Source organism: Panthera tigris, chromosome A1, assembly GCF_018350195.1.
Source record: "Panthera tigris isolate Pti1 chromosome A1, P.tigris_Pti1_mat1.1, whole genome shotgun sequence".
In the NCBI taxonomy this organism is placed as follows: Eukaryota; Metazoa; Chordata; class Mammalia; order Carnivora; family Felidae; genus Panthera; species Panthera tigris.
In genome coordinates, this window is record NC_056660.1 from 182083165 (window position 1) to 182102446 (window position 19282).

The 19282-nt window shown below is 35.2% G+C and overlaps 1 pseudogene; it reads right to left on the reverse strand.

The window, feature by feature from the left end:
- Positions 1-3378: 3378 nt before the first annotated feature.
- Positions 3379-4283, reverse strand: LOC102969919 (annotated as a pseudogene).
- Between the last annotated feature and the right edge of the window lie 14999 nt (positions 4284-19282).

Consider the following 19282-nt stretch of genomic DNA (forward strand, 5'->3'; position numbering starts at 1 on the left):
TTTCTTAAATGTATTCAACATTACTATACTTTGTGTAAAATAGTAAATACTCGTCAAGAGTCAATTCTAATGAAATGTTATGTACTAAAACTTTTCTTGATTATGATGTTCCTTTTATCTAACCTTTCTAACATCTGATGTATCTATTTCTCCTGCCATTATAACATGGGAAATGATAGGTGTTTATATATTATATCTTTCATTTATTTTCTCTAGTTTTAAGGTTCCTTGGGGAAGGTTTATAGGCATAATTTAGCCTTACATTTACATTAGTGCCCTGAACAATGTGGCTGTCCCACTGGCTGATGTTCAGATGCATGATTAAGTGATACTAAGTCATTTCAAAAAGTAGACACAAAAATAATTTCTCATATCATCTGGTTAAATTAGTACTAAGTAAGGAAAAAAAAATTACAAATTAGTTTCATTATGGGTATAAGCTCCAAGTAGCAATCTAGCCAAAAGTTTATTAATTTTTATTTCTTAAAGAAATTCAGGTCAATAAGAAATTCAGTTACGTTTTTAACAAAGCAGAGTATGTTAGAAATGCCCATATATACTTATGTTTACATTATGCTTATAGAATTAAGTACTAAAACCTAATAATAGAGATTCTGATTCTGGATGGCCAGAAAACATCCTACTAACCAAACAAAAATCAACATTAAAAAAAAAAAAACGAATCCAAAATCATCAAAAATCACAGTGAAAATATCTCGAGTACAATTCATATAATTTTTAGGGGTTTTATTTATCTGTGTTTGATAGAGACAATGACAGCATGAGAAAGGAAGGGAGGGAGGGAGAGAGAAGGGAAGAGGAAGAGAAGGAGAGAGATTCCCAAGCAGGCTCCATGCTGCCAGCACAGAACCCAATGCGGGGCTTGAACCCATGAAACCGTGAGATCATGACCTGAGCTGAAAGCAAGAGTCGGACACTTAACCAACTGAATACCCAGGAGCCCCTCTAGAGTACAATTCAAAATTGCATGACATATGAAGTACCAGGAAGACATTTACAATTCTCAAACAAAAAGCCACATGAGATAAGACAATGTTCCAAATAATAGAGCCATAACTATACTATAAAATGTAAAGAATAACATGTCTGCAAAGAACGAATGTTAGAATATTTTCAGCAAAGAAACAAAAATGATGAGGCTTGAGCTCAGATTATAATCTTGAGGTTTGTGGGTTTGAGTCCTGCACTGGAGTCTGGTGCTGACAGGTCAGACCTAGAGCCTGCTTCAGATTCTCTATCTCCAACTCTCTCTGCCCCTCCCCCACTCACACTCTGTCCCTCTCAATAATAAACATTAAAAAAAGAAATAAAACTGATAGATAACAAAATGGAAATTCTGAAACAACTGAAATTTAAACATTACTGGATGTGCTTAACAGCCTAGTAGAGGAAATAAAGGAAAAGTCAATGAATGTGTAGATTGATAGTAATTATTCAATTTGAAGTACAGAGAGAAAAATCATTGGGGAAAAAATCAACTAAGACCTGAAGAAAAGTTTTAAAACGTTTAAAATATGTGTAATTGGAATCTCAGAAAAACAGGATAGAACTGAGTAGAAAAAAATATTTTAATCGGTGAAAGTTATAAATTTATAGATTTGAGAAGCTCCTTACACTATAAGCAGAAATGGGAATTAAAAAAAAAAAACTGTAAATGCATCAAAATCAAAATGCTGAAAACCAAAGAGAAACAAAGTCTTAAAAGCAGCTAGAGAAAAAGTAACATCTTAATTTTAGGACACAATTTGAATTTTTGCTAACTTCTCATCAGAAAATGTGGATATCAGAAGACAGTCAAACAAATTTAAAATATTAAAAGGAAAAAATCTGTCCATCTAGACATCTATATTAAGCCAACACACATATCAAGAATAATAAATAAATACATTTTCAGATTAGAAAATAGAAAAGCTGTCAGAACTCATTGCCAGCAGATAACAAATACAAGAAAGACAAAGACAGTTTTTCTGGCTAACAGAAGTTGAACACAGATGGATAGGGGGTGACTGGGTGGCTCAATCATTTAAGCATCTGACTCTTGGTTTCTGCTCAGGTCATGATCTCATGGTTCATGGGTTCAAGTACTGCATTGGGCTATGCACTGACTGTCTCCCTCCCTGCCCCTCTTACTCTCTCTCCTTCTCTCAAAATAAATAAATCCCCTTAAAAAAAGTTAACAGATGGATACATAGATCCTTAGGAAAGAACAAAGGATCAAACGATAGTAAATATCTGGGCAAATGTTAAAAAACAAAACAAACTTTTCTTCCCCCTATTAATTGCTTTAAAAGAAAGTATAGGGGCATCTGGGTGGCTCAGTTGGTTAAGCACCCGACTTTGGCTCAGGTCATGATCTCACAGTTCATAAGTTCGAGCCCCACATCAGGCTCCGTGCTGACTCACTCCTCTCCCTCTCTCTGCCCCACCCCTGCTCTTGTGCCTGTGTGCACATGCTCCCCTCTCAAAATAAACATTTATATATATGGTTTTTTATATAGATATAGATACTATACATACAACAACTGTAACATGGAGGAAATGGAGTTAGACTTATAAAGCTGTACTATTACCTTATTTTATATGAAACAATATTAATTCCATACCGACTATGAAAGGAGGTACACTGCAATCCCAAGAGCAACCACATGAGACAATGCAAAATGGATAACAAAATATTAACTAACATAGAATTCTTAACATATACTTAAATAAATAATTTTATTTTTTAAATATTTTTGAAAGATAAAGGATTTCCTTGAATTTATATTCTATGAGATATAAATGCTGATTACGTGAGTCAGTAAACAAGAAAGGACCCTCTTCAATGAACACTAATTATTTTTCCCAAGTCGGGATTTCCTGGAAGTCACATCACTCACAGTTCAGTCTATCTTCCACTTCTGCCATCTGAAGGCTGATCTACTTCCAACTTAAACCCCAGGAAAGGTACAGAGCCCACCACAGTTTGTCCAATACCCTAACAGTGTTTTATGTAAACCCCTTATCCCTGGCTTTTAATTAAAAAGAGAATTCTGCCAGTTTTCTCCTAACAGTCTCTGCTGCCGGATAAAAAAAGTATCTGCATCATACTTTGCTTGAGACTCAGAAGTCAGACATACAATTTCAAAAGGAAGAAGAAGAATTGGTTCATGGCTGTGCCTATCAGCCACCCATGTGGGCCCAGCCATCAGCTGTGGTTGCCAAGCAGACAGCTAAAAACACCTAAGCAGGACAGGACCGGACAAAGGTAGATCTTTCTATGACATCATGGAGAGATGACTGACTTCAGAGCTCCCAGACTCCACAGCTTCCAGCTGCGTCATTGTCCATGTGTCACCCCTAGAGTCATTTTTGCCATCAGGATAGCTGAAGCTTATGGGCCTCTCCTTGTGGCACTTCCTAGTCTTCCCAGGGTTTTAGCTGAGGCCCAGGGATCATCACTGCCTTAAGGGCAGGCTGCTTAGGGGGTACCCATGGGGGATGATCTTGCCATGCATTCTCCAGCTCCATAGGGCTTTACCAGGGGCTTTTCAAACCCAACACACTCCAGGATATCCCTGAGCACATCTTCCTGTCCATACACCAACCTACCAAAATGGTCATAAATGGCCAGAGTATGCTGGGTGTGTATGCAGATGATGAGTTGGCCATACATGTTGCTCTGGTGCAATAGACGTGAACAGTGAAGTTGAACCACCAGGTGTGGATCTAAAGATCCTATGAAGCTCCAGCAGATAGTCATATATTTGATGTCCCAGACCATGTCCGGAAAAAAATTTTTTTTCAGTCACCAAGGTATGAAGCCAGTCATGGTCTGAGTTATTTAGACAAAGGTGAGCTTCAGTAAAGATATCCCTAGCTTTTTCAGGATTAGGATTACGTTCTCTAATCCTCCATATTGAGAATTTTGATGCCAATCTCTTCTTCAATCTCTCACTTCTCTGTGCCAATCGTTCCTTTGAAAGAGAGGACAAGTGAGTATCACTCTCTCAAGGAACAACGATGTCAAAGATACCAGCCGTACAGGCCAAGCATAGGGGATGCTCCAAACATTCTGGAGGAGTGACCAGTCCTGCTTTCCGGGCATGTTTTATAAACTCCATTTCTGATTTGTATTTGGGTTCATAAGTAGGAGGTGTGAAATGTTTCTTAACCCTCACTGGAACTACAACTGTGGACTGAATCACCAGGACTGGCTGCCAAGACCACCACACTAAAGCTCTGGATAAACAAAGCAAACCCCATGGTGTGAGGGCTGCCATTTTTTTCCTTAAAATATACTTTAATACTTTTAAAAAGCAGAAAGGAGGAACAATCAAAGATCAGAGGGACAAAGTAAAGAACAATCATGACAAAATTATATAAAATGTTAATGAACTAAATGCTGTCAGTAAAAGTCAGAAACTGTCAAAATACACACACAAGACTCAATAATATAATGTATGTTGTACATTATAAATAATGCATATGTAATACAAATCTACAAATATAACTTAAATAAAAAGGTTAAAAGCAAATAGACTGTAATAGACATCATGCAAAGAGTAAGCAAGTAGACTAAATGGCTAAATTAAAAGCAGGAAAAAAAAAATTCCAGACAAAAAATATTACTGTAGAAAAGACTTTTAAAAATGATCAAAGATTTAATTCATGAAGATGATATAATAATTTTAAGTATGGGCACATCTAGTGATGGAAATTCAACATATGTGAGATACAAATTAACTGAATTAAAAATAGGAAAAGATAATACCAAACATATAGCCAGAGATTTAAACAGAATTCTCAGTACTAAATAGAACATAAAAACAAAACAAACAAAAAACAGTAAAAATGGAGATGATTTCAACGGCACTAGCAACCATATTCAGCTAATATTTTTTTCAACTTATAAAATACACCAACTGCAGAAAATACATTTCTTAACTGTATGTAGTGTATTCTCTAAATAGTCAAACCTGTTGTCTCATACAAGAAATTTAAGTTTTAAAAATTGCATCTATATAGAGTATGTTGCTACTACAAAGGAATTAAATTTTAAAAACAGCATATTTAAGAATGCTCACCTATTTCGATACTAAGCAACACACTTTTTTTTTTAATTTTAATGTTTATTTTTGAGAGAGAGACAGACAGACAGCGCATGAGCAGGGTTGGGGCAGAGAGAGGTAGATGCAGAATGTGAAGCAGGCTCCAGGCTCTGAGCTGTCAGCACAGAGCCTGACATGGGGCTTTAACCCATGGATTATGAGATCATGACTTGAGCCAAAGCCAGTTACTTAACTGACTGAGCCACCTGGCTGTCCCTAAACAACACATTCCTTAAATATCAAGGGTCAAATAATAAAAAATAATAATAATGAAAAATAAAGTATTTTAAACTGAAAGTATTTTATTGTTTATAATAAAAGCATATAAAAATTTAGGATGCCAGTAAAGCAGTGCTTTGAGGAAAATTTATAGCATTTAAGGTTTACTTTAGAAAATAAGAAATATTTTAAACGATGACCTATGGTTTTACTTTAAGTATTTAGAAAAAAACAAAGAAATGCAAACTACAAGAAGCCAAAGGAAAGACATAATAAAGATATAAGCTAAAGAAAGAAAATTTTATATGCCACAAGTAATTTTTTGCAAAGAATTCTGAAAAGAATCACAACACAACTAATTAGTTCAGCCAGACTAATCAAGGGGATAAAAGAGTATAAGTGAGTGAGAGAACACACAATTATCAGTATCAGGAATGAAAGAAATGTTATCATTAGTAAAATTATAGACAAAAGACATCAAATGGATGAAATAATTATGAACAATTTCATTACCACAAATTTGACAATCTAGATAATGTGCAAATAATCCCTTAAAAATTACAAAAATAAGACAAATTTAAATGGAAAAGATAGATCACTTAGTGTAAAAAAAAATGGGATTTGTTACAGTATATATTTTTTAAAAGATCCACAAAGAAAATTCCAGGTACAGAATTGAATTCTGCCCAAATTTTAAGGTAAAAATAAAATCTATTTTATACAAAATCTTATTGAAACTTGAGAAAGAACACTTCCCAAGCATATTTATGAGGAGAGTGTAATTTTAATACCGAAATCTGTCAAAAATAGTACAAAATAAGACAATTACAGCCCTCTGTCTTTCATGAATATAGATCAAGTTATTTCACATTATTAGAAAGTCAAACCAATAAATATATACTAGGGTAATACAGCAAGATCTGGTAGAGTTTATCAGGAAGGCCAAACTAGCTTCAATATTGAAAAATAATGTAATTTACCATACAACAGAATGAAGCACTAAAAACACAATAGGTAAATAAAATATATTGATAAAATTCAGATTTATGATTAACAACAACATTTACAATTAACAACAACAACAACCAACACCTCTTAACCCAGTATTAATAGAAGGAAACTTCCTCAATGTGATAAAGAGCATCTATTTGTTTCTTTAGAACTATAGCCAACACCCCTGCAATCAGGGTCAAGGGCAAGGATGCCCACTCTCACTAGTTCTTACAACATTGTCCTGGATATCTTAGCTCTAAATATAATGCATTAACATAAAAGTTACCAAGATTCCAAAGAATGAAACGAGCTGTTTTTATTTGCTGATGAAATAAGCATTTACAAAGAAAATCCTAAAGTATTGACAAAACAACTGTTAAAATTAATATCTTAGGATCCAAGGTTAAAACAGTCAATTGTCTTCTAATATGCCAGCAAGAGATAACTTGTAAATCAAAGTTTAAAGATTTATCTTACAATAGTTTCCAAAAATTGTAAAACATTTAGGTTAAATATAAATTAACAGATCTCTTCCCAGAAAATTAAAAAGCATTGCTGGGAGAAAATAAAGAAGAATCTAAATGAATGGGACAGTGTACTGTATTCATGGGTTTTAAAACTCAACATTGTTGACATGTATTTTTCCCCAAATTGACCCATGAGAACAATCTGAATCATGATCCCAAAAGCCTATTTTATAAAACTTGTCATGCTAATTCTTAAATCCATATGACATTGCAAATGACTAAAATATCTAAAACTATCTTCAAATAAACGAATAATGTGGAAAGACTTCCACCACTTGACATCAAGACTAAAAATAAAGCTACAGTAATCAACACAGTATGATACTGAAATAAATACTGCTGAATAGATAAATGGAAAAAAAAAAAAGTCCAGAAATTGTTGCACACAAATGGTCATTTTTTTAAAGAAAGGTACTAAATCATTCCATTTCAGAAAAGAAACTCTTTCCAAAAAATAGTTCTGGAAAAACTGAATATTGACATAATAAAGAAATATCATTATCTCCTACAGTACACAAAAATAATTCAGGATTCATCAGCGATCTTATTACAAAGTGTAAACTGTAAACCTTTACAAGAAACCATAGACAAATATCTTCATCATTTGGAGTAGGCAAATGTTTTTATATGGATTATAGAAGGCAAGAAATTTAATAGGAAAGAAGTTAGACTGTACCAAACTAAATAAGCTGCACTTTCACTAAAGACATTGTTAATAAAGTTAATAAGCTACAAACTTGGAGAAATTATATATATATTATGTAAATATATATAAATGTCATGCCATGCATGACATATATAAAACACTTATAACACAATAATAAAAAAGAAACCTCCTTCCCTAAAATAAGCAAAAAATTTTAACAGACCTTTCAGAAAGGGAGATATAGGAATGGCCCACAGGCACAGGGAAAAAAAATGTCAATGTTGTTATTCATTAGAGAAATGCACATATCAATCACAAAGAGATAAAACTTCATACCTACTAGAATGGCTAAAACTGAAAGGTAACATACAACAAATGTGCCATGAACGTGCAACAACTAAAACTCTAGTGTTTTGTTAATAGGGATGTTAAATAATATCTCTAGTTTTAACCAAGACAAATAAAAATGTTATGTATGTACATAAATGAATTTTATAATAATGTCCAAAATAGTTGATCCCTGATAGCCAAGTATTATAAATGTCCTAGATATACATCAACTGGAAAGTTTATAAGAAACCTATTGCATATTTATACAGTAGAATACTATCCGGCAATAAAAAGAAGACAGACCAAGCAACTTGGACATTTAGATATAGATATTCATATATACACACATTATACATTTTTATGTATTTAAAATGAGATAAAAGTACATAATACATGCTTCAATTTATATGAAACTCCAGAACAAGAAAAAAATGTTCTTCATTGAAAAAATAAACCCGAACAATATTTGTCTCTGGAGGGTGTAAATGGAAATTGACAGAAATCAAACATAAGGACACTTTCTAGACTGACGGATGCAAACGTTCTATTGAATCTTTGACAGGGGTTTGGGTTACAGAGTTAATTTGTACTTAGCAAAACTCAGTGAATCTATACTTATGAGACATCAATACTTGTTTCATTGCATGTAAATTTTAATTAAAAAAATACACATTGCACACAAATCTTGGACTCTAATGATATGCCAGCTGAACAATTTAGTACATAGTGTATTGATGTCTGAAATTTAGTGTGAAATTCACCCAAAATAGGATGAACTAATAGAGGGACGGAGATATGGATGCATAGGTACAAATGTGTTGATGTTTTTTTCTTAAAGATTATAGTTAAATATTAATGGTAAAGTTTGAGAAGATGGTGTGTGTGTGTGTGTGTGTGTGTGTGTGTGTGTGTGTGTGTGTCTGTGACTCAGCCATAAAATGAATGGCTGCCACAAGAATGAAATCTCGCCATTTGTGACAACACAGATGGACCTAAGTATAATGCTGTATGAAATAGGTCCGAGAAAGACAAGCACTGTATGATTTCACTTATGTGTGGAATTTAAAAAACAAACAAACCAACAAGCAAAATGAAACACAGAACTGGTGGTTGCCAGAAGAGATGGGGTCAGGGGATGGGCGAGATCGGTTAAGGGAATTGAAAGGTACAAACTTCCAGTTATAAAATAAATAAGTCCGATGGATGTAAAGGACAACATAGGAAATATAGTTAATAATATTGTAGTAACTTTGTATGGTGGCAAGAAGTAGACTTACAGCAGTGATCATTTCATAACGTATATAAATCTTGAATCAACATGCTGTACACATGATACTAATATAATATTGTATGTCAGCTATACTTCCATCATATTAAGTTGGGAGGTGGGCATACAGATTCTGTCAATTTCTCCAACTTTGCTATGTGTTTGAGTACTTCTTTTTTTTTTTAACGTTTTTATTTATTTTTTGAGATAGAGAGAGAGACAGAGCATACTTCTTTTTTTTTTTAACGTTTTTATTTATTTTTTGAGATAGAGAGAGAGACAGAGCATGAATGGGGGAGGAGCAGAGAGAGAGAGGGAGACACAGAATCGGAAGCAGGCTCCAGGCTCTGAGCCATCAACCCAGAGCCCAACGCGGGGCTTGAACTCAGGGACCGCGAGATCGTGACCTGAGCTGAAGTCGGACGCTCAACCGACTGAGCCACCCAGGCGCCCCTGAGTACTTCTTAATAAAATATTGGAGGGGCACCTGGGTGGCTCAGTAGGTTAAGTGTCCGACTTCGGCTCAGGTCATGATCTCACGGTCTGTGAGTTCGAGCCCCGCGTTGGGCTCTGTGCTGACTGCTCAGAGCCTGGAGCCTGTTTCGGATTCTGTGTCTCCCTCTCTCTCTGACCCTCCCCTGTTCATGCTCTGTCTCTGTCTCAAAAATAAATAAACGTTAAAAACATTTATAAAAAGAATAAAATATTGGAAAAAAGGAAGAAATCAATGGTAATAGGCATTTATATATTATAATTTTATAATTACTTATATACATATTAAATTTTAGATTTTCCTTATTATCTAATTTTCACATACTGTATATTTGCATATCATTAAACACATACACATGTTTAATATAGTGTACAGTAGCATCAGTCAGCCAAATCTTTCAACTTAGATCAATCTCAGAAGCTCCATCAAATTAAAAAACAACAACAATCAAACCCCAAACAAAAAAGCTAACAGAAGCTGTTGAGAACATGGGAACATCCAAGGCAACCAGGACTTGAGGAGCCAAGTTTTCCGAATAAAAGAAAAAGCTCCAAGATGAGCAAACGTTGTCAGTTTTTGTATTGAGCTATTTGCTGAGCCTTAAGCTGTCTGGGATGAGGGACGGTGCCTTCAGTTTAGGACTTTCTGTGATCTGACAGGGATACAGGTATAAAACTGCATTTCAAGTTTACCAAGGAGGCCATGTCTGGAGGGGCCAAGATCCCAGAGCAATAAAGGATTGCAGAGTTTAGCATTATTTTTCCCCTCAAGCTATTTGTCAATTTCCAAGTCAGTGGGGAAGAGATTAAGAATCCAATGAGAAAACTGCATCTAAGAAGGAAGGAAACATAACAGCACTTTTGGTACTCTCGCTTTCCTGTGGCCACAAAAACTGGAGTTTGAAAATGCCAAAAAGGAGGAAGTCTGCCAAACATCCTCCTTCTAGGCTTTCAGTTGAGAGCCCTGAGGGCTGTGCTTGAGATATATGTGCAAAGTGGAAATAGTTTAGACCTCAAAAGACTGAAGCACAGACTTAGACCATCTCAAACTCTGATTGCCTTTTCTCTAATTGCCTGCCAGAAGAAAACTAAGTCCTCCCTGGAGGAAAACATCATACTCAAGAACCTCTATTTTTTTTCTATACACTGTCTTCAGAAATGAATTTTTAAAATACTGGATGCACCACTTCCATTCAACATTGTACTGGAATTATCAGTTTAATAATAAGAAGGAGAAATGAAAATGTAAGGACTTGAAAGAAAGAATACTGTCATTATTCTGAAAAAATAATTATGTGCATAAAAAATCTAAAGGAATCTAACAATTATTAGTAAGTAAATTTAGGTAGTTTGCAAAGGAGAATGTCAGGATACAAAAATCAAATATATTTCCATATACAAGCAACACACAACCAAAACTGAAAACTTAACACTTATGGCAGAGCACAGAGGAATTTTAGGGCAGTTAAAATACTCTGTATGATACTATAGTGATGGATACATGTCATTATACACTTGCCCAAACCAGCAGAATGTACAGATTCAAGTGTGAACCATAATATAAACTATGGCCTTCGGGTGAGAATAATCTGTCAATGTAGGCTGATCAATTACAACCAATGTAACACTCTGTTGCTGGAAATGTTCATAATGTGGAGGACTATACACGTGTGGGGATAGAGGATATATGAAAAATCTGTGTCTTCCACTCACTTCTGCAATGAACCTAAAATTTCTCTAAAAATATAAAGATTTTGGGGGCACCTGGGTGGCTCAGTCGGTTAGGCATCCAACTTTGGCTCAGGTCATGATCTCACAGTTCATGGTTCAAGCCCCGCATTGGGCTCTGTGCTGACAGCTCAGAGCCTGGAGCCTGTTTCAGATTCTGTGTCCGCCTCTCTCTCTGCCCCTCCTCTGTTCATGGTCTGTTTCTGTCTCTAAAATAAATAAACATTTAAAAAATCTCTCTCTCTCTCTCTCTCTCTACATATATATATAAATCTATACATATATTTAAATGTTTACACTAAGAGCATAAGACATCAAACATCTTTTTAAAAATCTGCAAGAGATGTGGAAAACCTCAACATAACTTTCTACAAAACACCAATGAAAAACTTAAAGCATTAAAACAAATTGAGCATTAGCTACGATAATTTTGAATATGAACAAACTCAACAGCTTATGCTATCAGACATCAAGCTTTGCCATACTACAAAGCCACAGTAATTAATAAAGTGTTGTTCTTATAAATGAATAGGAAAAAATAGTAATTTTTTAGACCTTTTATAAAGGTACTACTGACTAAAATGGGAAAAGGATGGTCTTTTCCATCAGTTGTGCTGGGTCAGTCCAAAACAAATATAAAAATGAATCTTTTTTATTTTAAATTATACATAAAAGTAAATTACAGATAGTTTTTAGACATGCATATGAATCTAAAATGATAAATTTTTTAGAAGATCACAAAAGTAACTACTTTCTAACTGTGGCATGAAAAGGTATTTCTTTATCTGGATCCTAAGTCACTGACCATAAAGGAAAGACTGAAAAATTGTATTTCATTAACATTAGAAACTTCAGTTCATCATGCCTCTCTTTCTGGGGGGAAAAAAAAGAAAAGTAGCTATTAAAAGAGTGAAAAGACAGGAACGAAATATAGCCAACAACAAAAAAAGACTCTCGGTACAGTTAATCATCAGAAAGAGATAAATTAAAACTTTAATGGCAACAGATTTGCTGGAATGGCTAAAATATAAGCTTGACGATATCAAGTGTGGGTAAAAATATGGTTTAACTGGAATCCTAATATTCTGATGGTGTGAATGTTAATTGGTAAAAATCAATTGTTGTAAATTCCATCTCCTTACAATTCCATGCTTAGGTATATACCAAACAGAAAGGTGTATATTTGAGCACCATAAGACATATGAAAAGATGTCCATAGCAGTGTAATTTATAATACTTTTAAACAATAGAATGAATCAATTATGGCATATTTATCTAATGGTATTCTATAAACAAATGGAATGAAATCAATTTGTTTTACTCTATAACCTGGATGAATTTCAAAAACAAACTGGTAAATTTAAAAAAAAAAAAACAAAAAAGAGTACTCACTATAATCATTTCTTTATCTTCAAAAGCATATGAAGCAAACCAATGTTGAAAGAACTCGGGAAAGTGGTTATTAACAGGATGAGATTCATAGGACTGATAGGGAACACAGGTAGATTTCTGGGCATATGGTAATATTCTATTTCTCCATCAGGACTGAAGTTACACAGTTGTGTCCTCTTTTCATTTTTTTTTTTAACGTTTATTTATTTTTGAGAGAGACAGAGAGTGAGAAGGGAAGGGGCAGAGAGAGAGGAATACACAGAATGTGAAGCAGGCTCCAGGCTCTGAGCTGTCAGTACAGAGCCCGACGCGGGGTTCAAACCCACAGACTGAGAGATCATGACCTGAACCGAAGTTGGAAGCCTAACTGACTGAGTCACCCAGGCGCCTGTGTCCTCTTTTTAAAAAGTCATTGAGGGGCGCCTGGGTGGCTCAGTCAGTTGAGCGTCTGACTTCGGCTCAGGTCATGATCTCGAGGTCTGTGGGTTCGAGCCCCGCATCGGGCTCTGTGCTGACAGCTCAGAGCCTGGAGCCTGCTTCGGATTCTGTGTCTTCCTCTCTCTCTGCCCCTCCCCCACTCATGCTCTGCCTCTCTCTGTCAAAAATAAATAAACAGTAAAAAAAATTAAAAAAAAAATAAAAATCATTGAGTTGATAAATATGGTATACAACTTTTCAGTAAGTATCTTATACTTCAAGACAATTTTCCTAAAAATCAATCGTGTAAATGATATAGGTAAACCTCTAGAGACAGGATTTATTTATTCATTCATTCATTCATTCATTCATTCATTCAGAGAGAGCCACATGAGAGTAAGGGAGGATCACAGAGAGAGAGAGAGAGAGAGAGAGAGAGAGAGAATCACCATCAGGCTCCATGCTGTCGGCACAGAGCCCAATACGGGGTTTGATCTCACAAACTATGAGATCAAGACCTGAGCTGAAATCAAGAGTTGGACACTTATCTGACTGAGCCACCCAGGCACCCCAGGTTAGGATTCCTCTTTCTTATTACCAAAAGACAGAATGGTTTGAATATCTAGTCATCTGCATATGAGCTTTCTTTTAGTATATACAGATTAAACAAGAAGTCAATGTAAATATTTTAGCATAATCCTGTAATTATTCATGCTTTCTCACCTATATATTTTTATACACCAAACAGGGTTCTAGATTCTTTTTGAGAGCTTGGTCTTGCAATAGTAAGTTCTGTCTAGGCCCCTATAAATCTGATAAATCTATAAATCTGATAAATGAACAATTCCAGAGGTGCTATTTGAATGGATGTTATTAAGAATATGTGGTTCTAGAATGGGCATCAAAAGCTTTCTTAGTTTCCATATAGGCCACAAGAAATACTTGCTAATTGCCTCATGTTGATATGCTTGTTAATTAGATCTTGCATTGTTGAACTTACTTTAAATTGAGATATGATTATTTGTATATATATACACACATATATTTGTATGTATATATTTTATTTGTATATATATGTGGGCATGAGATAAAAGGATCTGTATATGTATATACATATATAAATATACATATATATGTATGTATGCATTATATATATTTATGTAAATATATGTGTACTTTACTTATATATATGAATAGGCCTGTTTTCTTGGAATATACTATGCCAGATTACTAAAAGTTTTTAAAAATTTTGGTTTGAGGCTATGTAATTAACTAAACTATGGCACACTAATAGCCAAACAGTGTTCCCTCAGTGTAAATGTGCCCTTTTATTTCATTTTCTGTCCTTAAGTAACTTGTAAACTGTGATACTTGGATACAAATTATTACAAATTTATTTTTAATTTTTTTTGTTTATTCCCAAATGCAAAGCAACTAGGATCATAGTGATGCTACCTGTGGTTAAGAGTGACTGGTCATAGCCAGGCTCCTGGAATATATTATTACTACATTTGTGATATGATTTGTAATGGGAAAAAATAAATAGCAAAAGCATATGATTATTTCTGTAATTTAACTTACATTTTCTAAAACCGGTAATAACTAGTGTAATTTAGATCTCATAAAAGAAACAGAGATGCTCTACTGAATCTAAAATCAAAGCCCATGAAAACCTTTTATACACAATGTAAACAGACATGTTTAATATAAGCATCTGCCAATCTAATCTGATAATTTTGCTCATGTTGTATTTTTTGCCCATTTGGCATGTTTTTATGCAGCAATTTATATACAACACTGTATCAGCATATATGGGGTATACAACCAGCTGTGTCCTATTATATAATTTACAGGAAAAAAAATAACAAAGAAAATTGCTTTATAATGAAATATGGGGGAAAATTCTAAGATGAGAAACCTGTTGACCTATTTTCCAGTTGAGCCGACAAGGGCATATCCTGTACCTAGACCTTGGCCTGTAATGTTGACTACTCTTACCCAGATTGGCCTATCTACTCCAAAGCAAAACTTACACATTTGCTTCACAAATGAGCCTACCACTTTAAGCCAATCTTTGCAAAACAGGAAACAGCAGCATGCACTTTACTCCCCAAAAGAGTATTGTTTCTGGAAAATTTTCCCCCCAATCAGAAAATTGTAGTTCATAGTAAACAGAGTAAACAGTGATGGTGAGTAACAATGTACAATCAGAAACATGCATGAGATGAGCAGCTGCCAGTCGTTAGCACAGTTTCTGTTCACTGTTTTCCAAAGTACTGTTTATATTACTGTGGTGGGGGGGGGGTGGATCAAGAGAATAAAATTGTACAAAATGAATATGGGTCATAGTCCTCCTCTAAGTGCCGTTCCTCCCATCTTCCACCTCCAATTAATTTCTCCCATATGTTTATTTGGTGAGCTTTTTCAAGTAAGAATCCTTTGATCAGCTATCAGTCCGTCAGCTATATTCACTAGTAAACATCTCCTGCATCTTTCTTAGGTTTTAGTAGTCCATTGTCTTACAATATTTTAGACATCTTGTCAAGATTTTCTTTCTGCAAGATGACCACAAAGTAATTCATTTTTCTGATGACATTTAATTTTTGTGTAACTCTCTTTATTTTTGTGCAAGTCTCATCAGTCAAGTTTGTTCTATTTGATGGCCTATGTCAGTATACCTACAGTATGGTGTTACATCCCTCTGTAACTGTTGTGTGTATCCAGAGGTTAATAAATGTGTTTTCAAAAAGCTCCAAGGTGGTTCTAATACACATTCTATCAGATTCGAGTCAATGACTTAATAGATAGAATGCACTTGTCTAATGGACTACCAGTGTTTCTGGTTACGGACTGTGATTTGCCCTCGAGGATTAACACAGCAGTTTCCCTCTATGAGTTAACCTCCTATGTGGCTTGATCACAGACACAATGCTGATCATAGTGGTTGTAAGTATTTCGGTTCATGATTGTCGATCCCAGAGTATATTAATATCATGACATTCTGAGACTTATTTCTTTTGAGTGTGCCTTTTGGTTAACATGGTTCTGTCTTGGAATTTTTTAGACTTTTTAAAGAAGAGGACCAGATTCTGGAGTATAATAACTTCCTTGGCATATGGCTCTGAGTTGACTAGCTTTGTTTAACCTTTCATCATTTGAAAACAGCACCATTTTATCTTCTACTGTCAAGAGATTAACTCTAGGGGTGCCTGGGTGGTTCAGTCGGTTAAGTGTCTGGCTCTTGGTTTCGGCTCAGGCCATGATCTCAGGGTTTGTGAGCTTGAGTCTGCACCAGGCTCCACGCTGACAATGCGGGGCCAGCTTGGATTCTCTCTCCTTCTCTCTCTCTGCCCCGATCCTGCTTGCTCTCCCTCCCTCAAAATAAATAAATAAACTTAAAACAAAACAAAAAGATTAATTCTCAATTAACTGCTCTTTCTATTAAAACCATCAAGTTTTTATAACATTTATCCTTAAGTCATGGGGCAGGCCACACACTAACCAGATTTGTACAATGGGCATTTTTAGTGCCCTTTACACCTATCTAGTTCCCTTCTAGTATTCCCTACCTTCTCATAATCATACCCAGAATTTTACAACTGCAAATAATAATTACTAATAAAAATAGTACAATAGAAGTTAATATGTTGAACAATTTTCTATGTTCCAAAACTATATGCACTAAGCACTCTGCAATATTTAATTTCCACAAAACCCTCTAGTGGAGGTACTCTTATTTTCCCTGTTTTATAGATAACAAAACCGAGGCACAGAGAGGTTAAGTAACTTTCAGGAAGTAATGTAATTCAACAGGTTTAGCCCAGGCTTGCTTGTTATCACCTTCATTGCAGCACTGTGCTGATTCAGAGGCCAATATCACTAAGCAAACACACTCACAGGTCAACGTGCTACTATTCACAAAGATGCTTTGAGACTTAGGTTTTGGCTTAGAAGGGGCATCTTAAAGGGAGGGGGTGTTAGGTATTGCTGGAAGGTCAGGAAAGTAGTGAGTTTTAGATAAATAGAATTACTAGTCACCTTTCATACCAGATTATGTTAAACTGTTGCCCAATTTACCCACAGCATAGGAGATCAGCCATATGTGGTGATTTCAGTGTAGGGAATTAAAATGCTGTTTTATCATCTCCCATAGGAAAATAACAATTCTTCTGATAACTATTATCACCGAACATGTACTATTTACCAGTTACTGTCCAAAGCATTTTAGCTTCATATAAAAATTTGGTGTGTGGAGACAATGGTGAGGGTCACTAATAATAGTGGATATAATATCATCTTTGGGGAAGTAAGCTATTAAAATCCATACACAATGGATGTGACAGATATTTCTTACAAATTCATGAATGGAACAATCAGGAATATTCTTACCTATGACACCAGTGAACTGAGGAAAAAATTTCAAGGATACAGGACAGGAATGTTATTACAATTGGAAAACTGAATCATGTAGAGTATGCTCTGTTCTGAGCAAGGTTATGATCAGGCAGAGGAAAATTTAGACTGCTTCAGCCACAGAGCTTGAACAAACAACAAACATAGTGACACATGGAAATATTGGCAGGCCCCAACCCAGTACCATGAGGGAGGTGGTGGCCAGTGACAGACCTCCTTGAGTTGCTACCCACCTGACATACATATGTGTTACAGAGATTTGAGTCAAGCAAGCTATCAGAGCCAAAAGGCAAACATCTGAAATATATAAATGGCATCTACTTTTCTGATTTAATACTTAATGGGCAAACATGATTATACACTTTTAACATGTGGCTTTCTTTTTAGAGAATGTGCTATTTAGATTGATACTAACATCTGGTTTGATAGTTGTTTTCCCTATTTTAGATTAATAAACCGGCATGTTGACATATATATGTAGTTAAGGCTCTACTGGCACGTAGGTTTAGACGGATAATTTGAGTCAGTCCATAGGTAACCAGTAAGTTCAAGAAAACAAAATTCTGAGCCAGCAGGAAAGCAGGTCAGATTAGTTCCTAGGGTGAATGTCACTTAGTGAGACATAATGGCTTGCCCTCACCTGGATAACACTCCTTCCGCACATCTGGTTTCCATTAGCCATTGCATTTTAACTGTAATGCTTTGTAATTATCACTGCATAGGACTCATTAGCTTTGTTTTTACTCATGAGGAGACTGAGGATCACAGAGGTAAAATAACTTCCTCCAGGTTAATCAACTAGGAAGGACAGAACCAAATACTGAACACAGAACTGTTGGGCTGAAAATTCCACATTCTTTTCACTCTTAGATAGGGTGCATTCCCTGAAAGAAACAAAGTTACACATCATTGATGTGGAGAGAATAATATGCCTTAAAAAGGATTCATTGTGAAAACTCTGGCAAAAGCCAAAAGCAACCAAATCAGAGAACTTAACTAATAGGTAGATTTTCAAGAGTTTCCATTTCCTATTTTTTTGTCAGTTTCCAGGAGGATTAAAAAAAAAAATCTTAAAGCTGTGTTCATAACAGACACCCACAGGGGAAACACAGTGCCCCCTTACTGCTCACACAAGTGGGTTTACTTATCAGAAGTCTGTTGCCTAAATAAGGAAATGCAAGCTGATAGCCCTTTCTCATATCCAGTGTCTACAATTATTCTAGACATAGGCAAGAAGCAACAAATTGGCAGAAGACTCATAAGGAAACAATACATTTGTAAGAAGAGATTATTCATTATGCTAAATTGCATTTGTCTTTCATGAAAAAAGAGGGAAGGAGTATTAATATCACAACTCAAATGACTCTCTCCCTTCACATAAAGCCTATTTTTCAGATTTTTTGAGCCAAATTGCACTGTCAGTGAATCGCTCCAAATTTCATAACCATTATTATGACTCAGGAACATTATGAACTACTCAAAGTAGAGTTTGCCTTAGGCACAATTGTGAAATAAGTGAAATACATCTTCTGGGTCCTTACTGTTCTTTCTCTAGATTTTCCCACGCCTTCTGGCACTGCCTGCTGCTGCCTCTGTTTTATTGTTTCTGTTAATGGAAGAGTTATCAGTCATTTACACTTTAGCATGAATACATGTGAATTAGCATAATGAGTGCCCTTCTTTATTCAGGATAAGCTCATTTTAAGTATTATCTCAGGTTGTAAAATAAAAAGCTGTGTTAAAAATT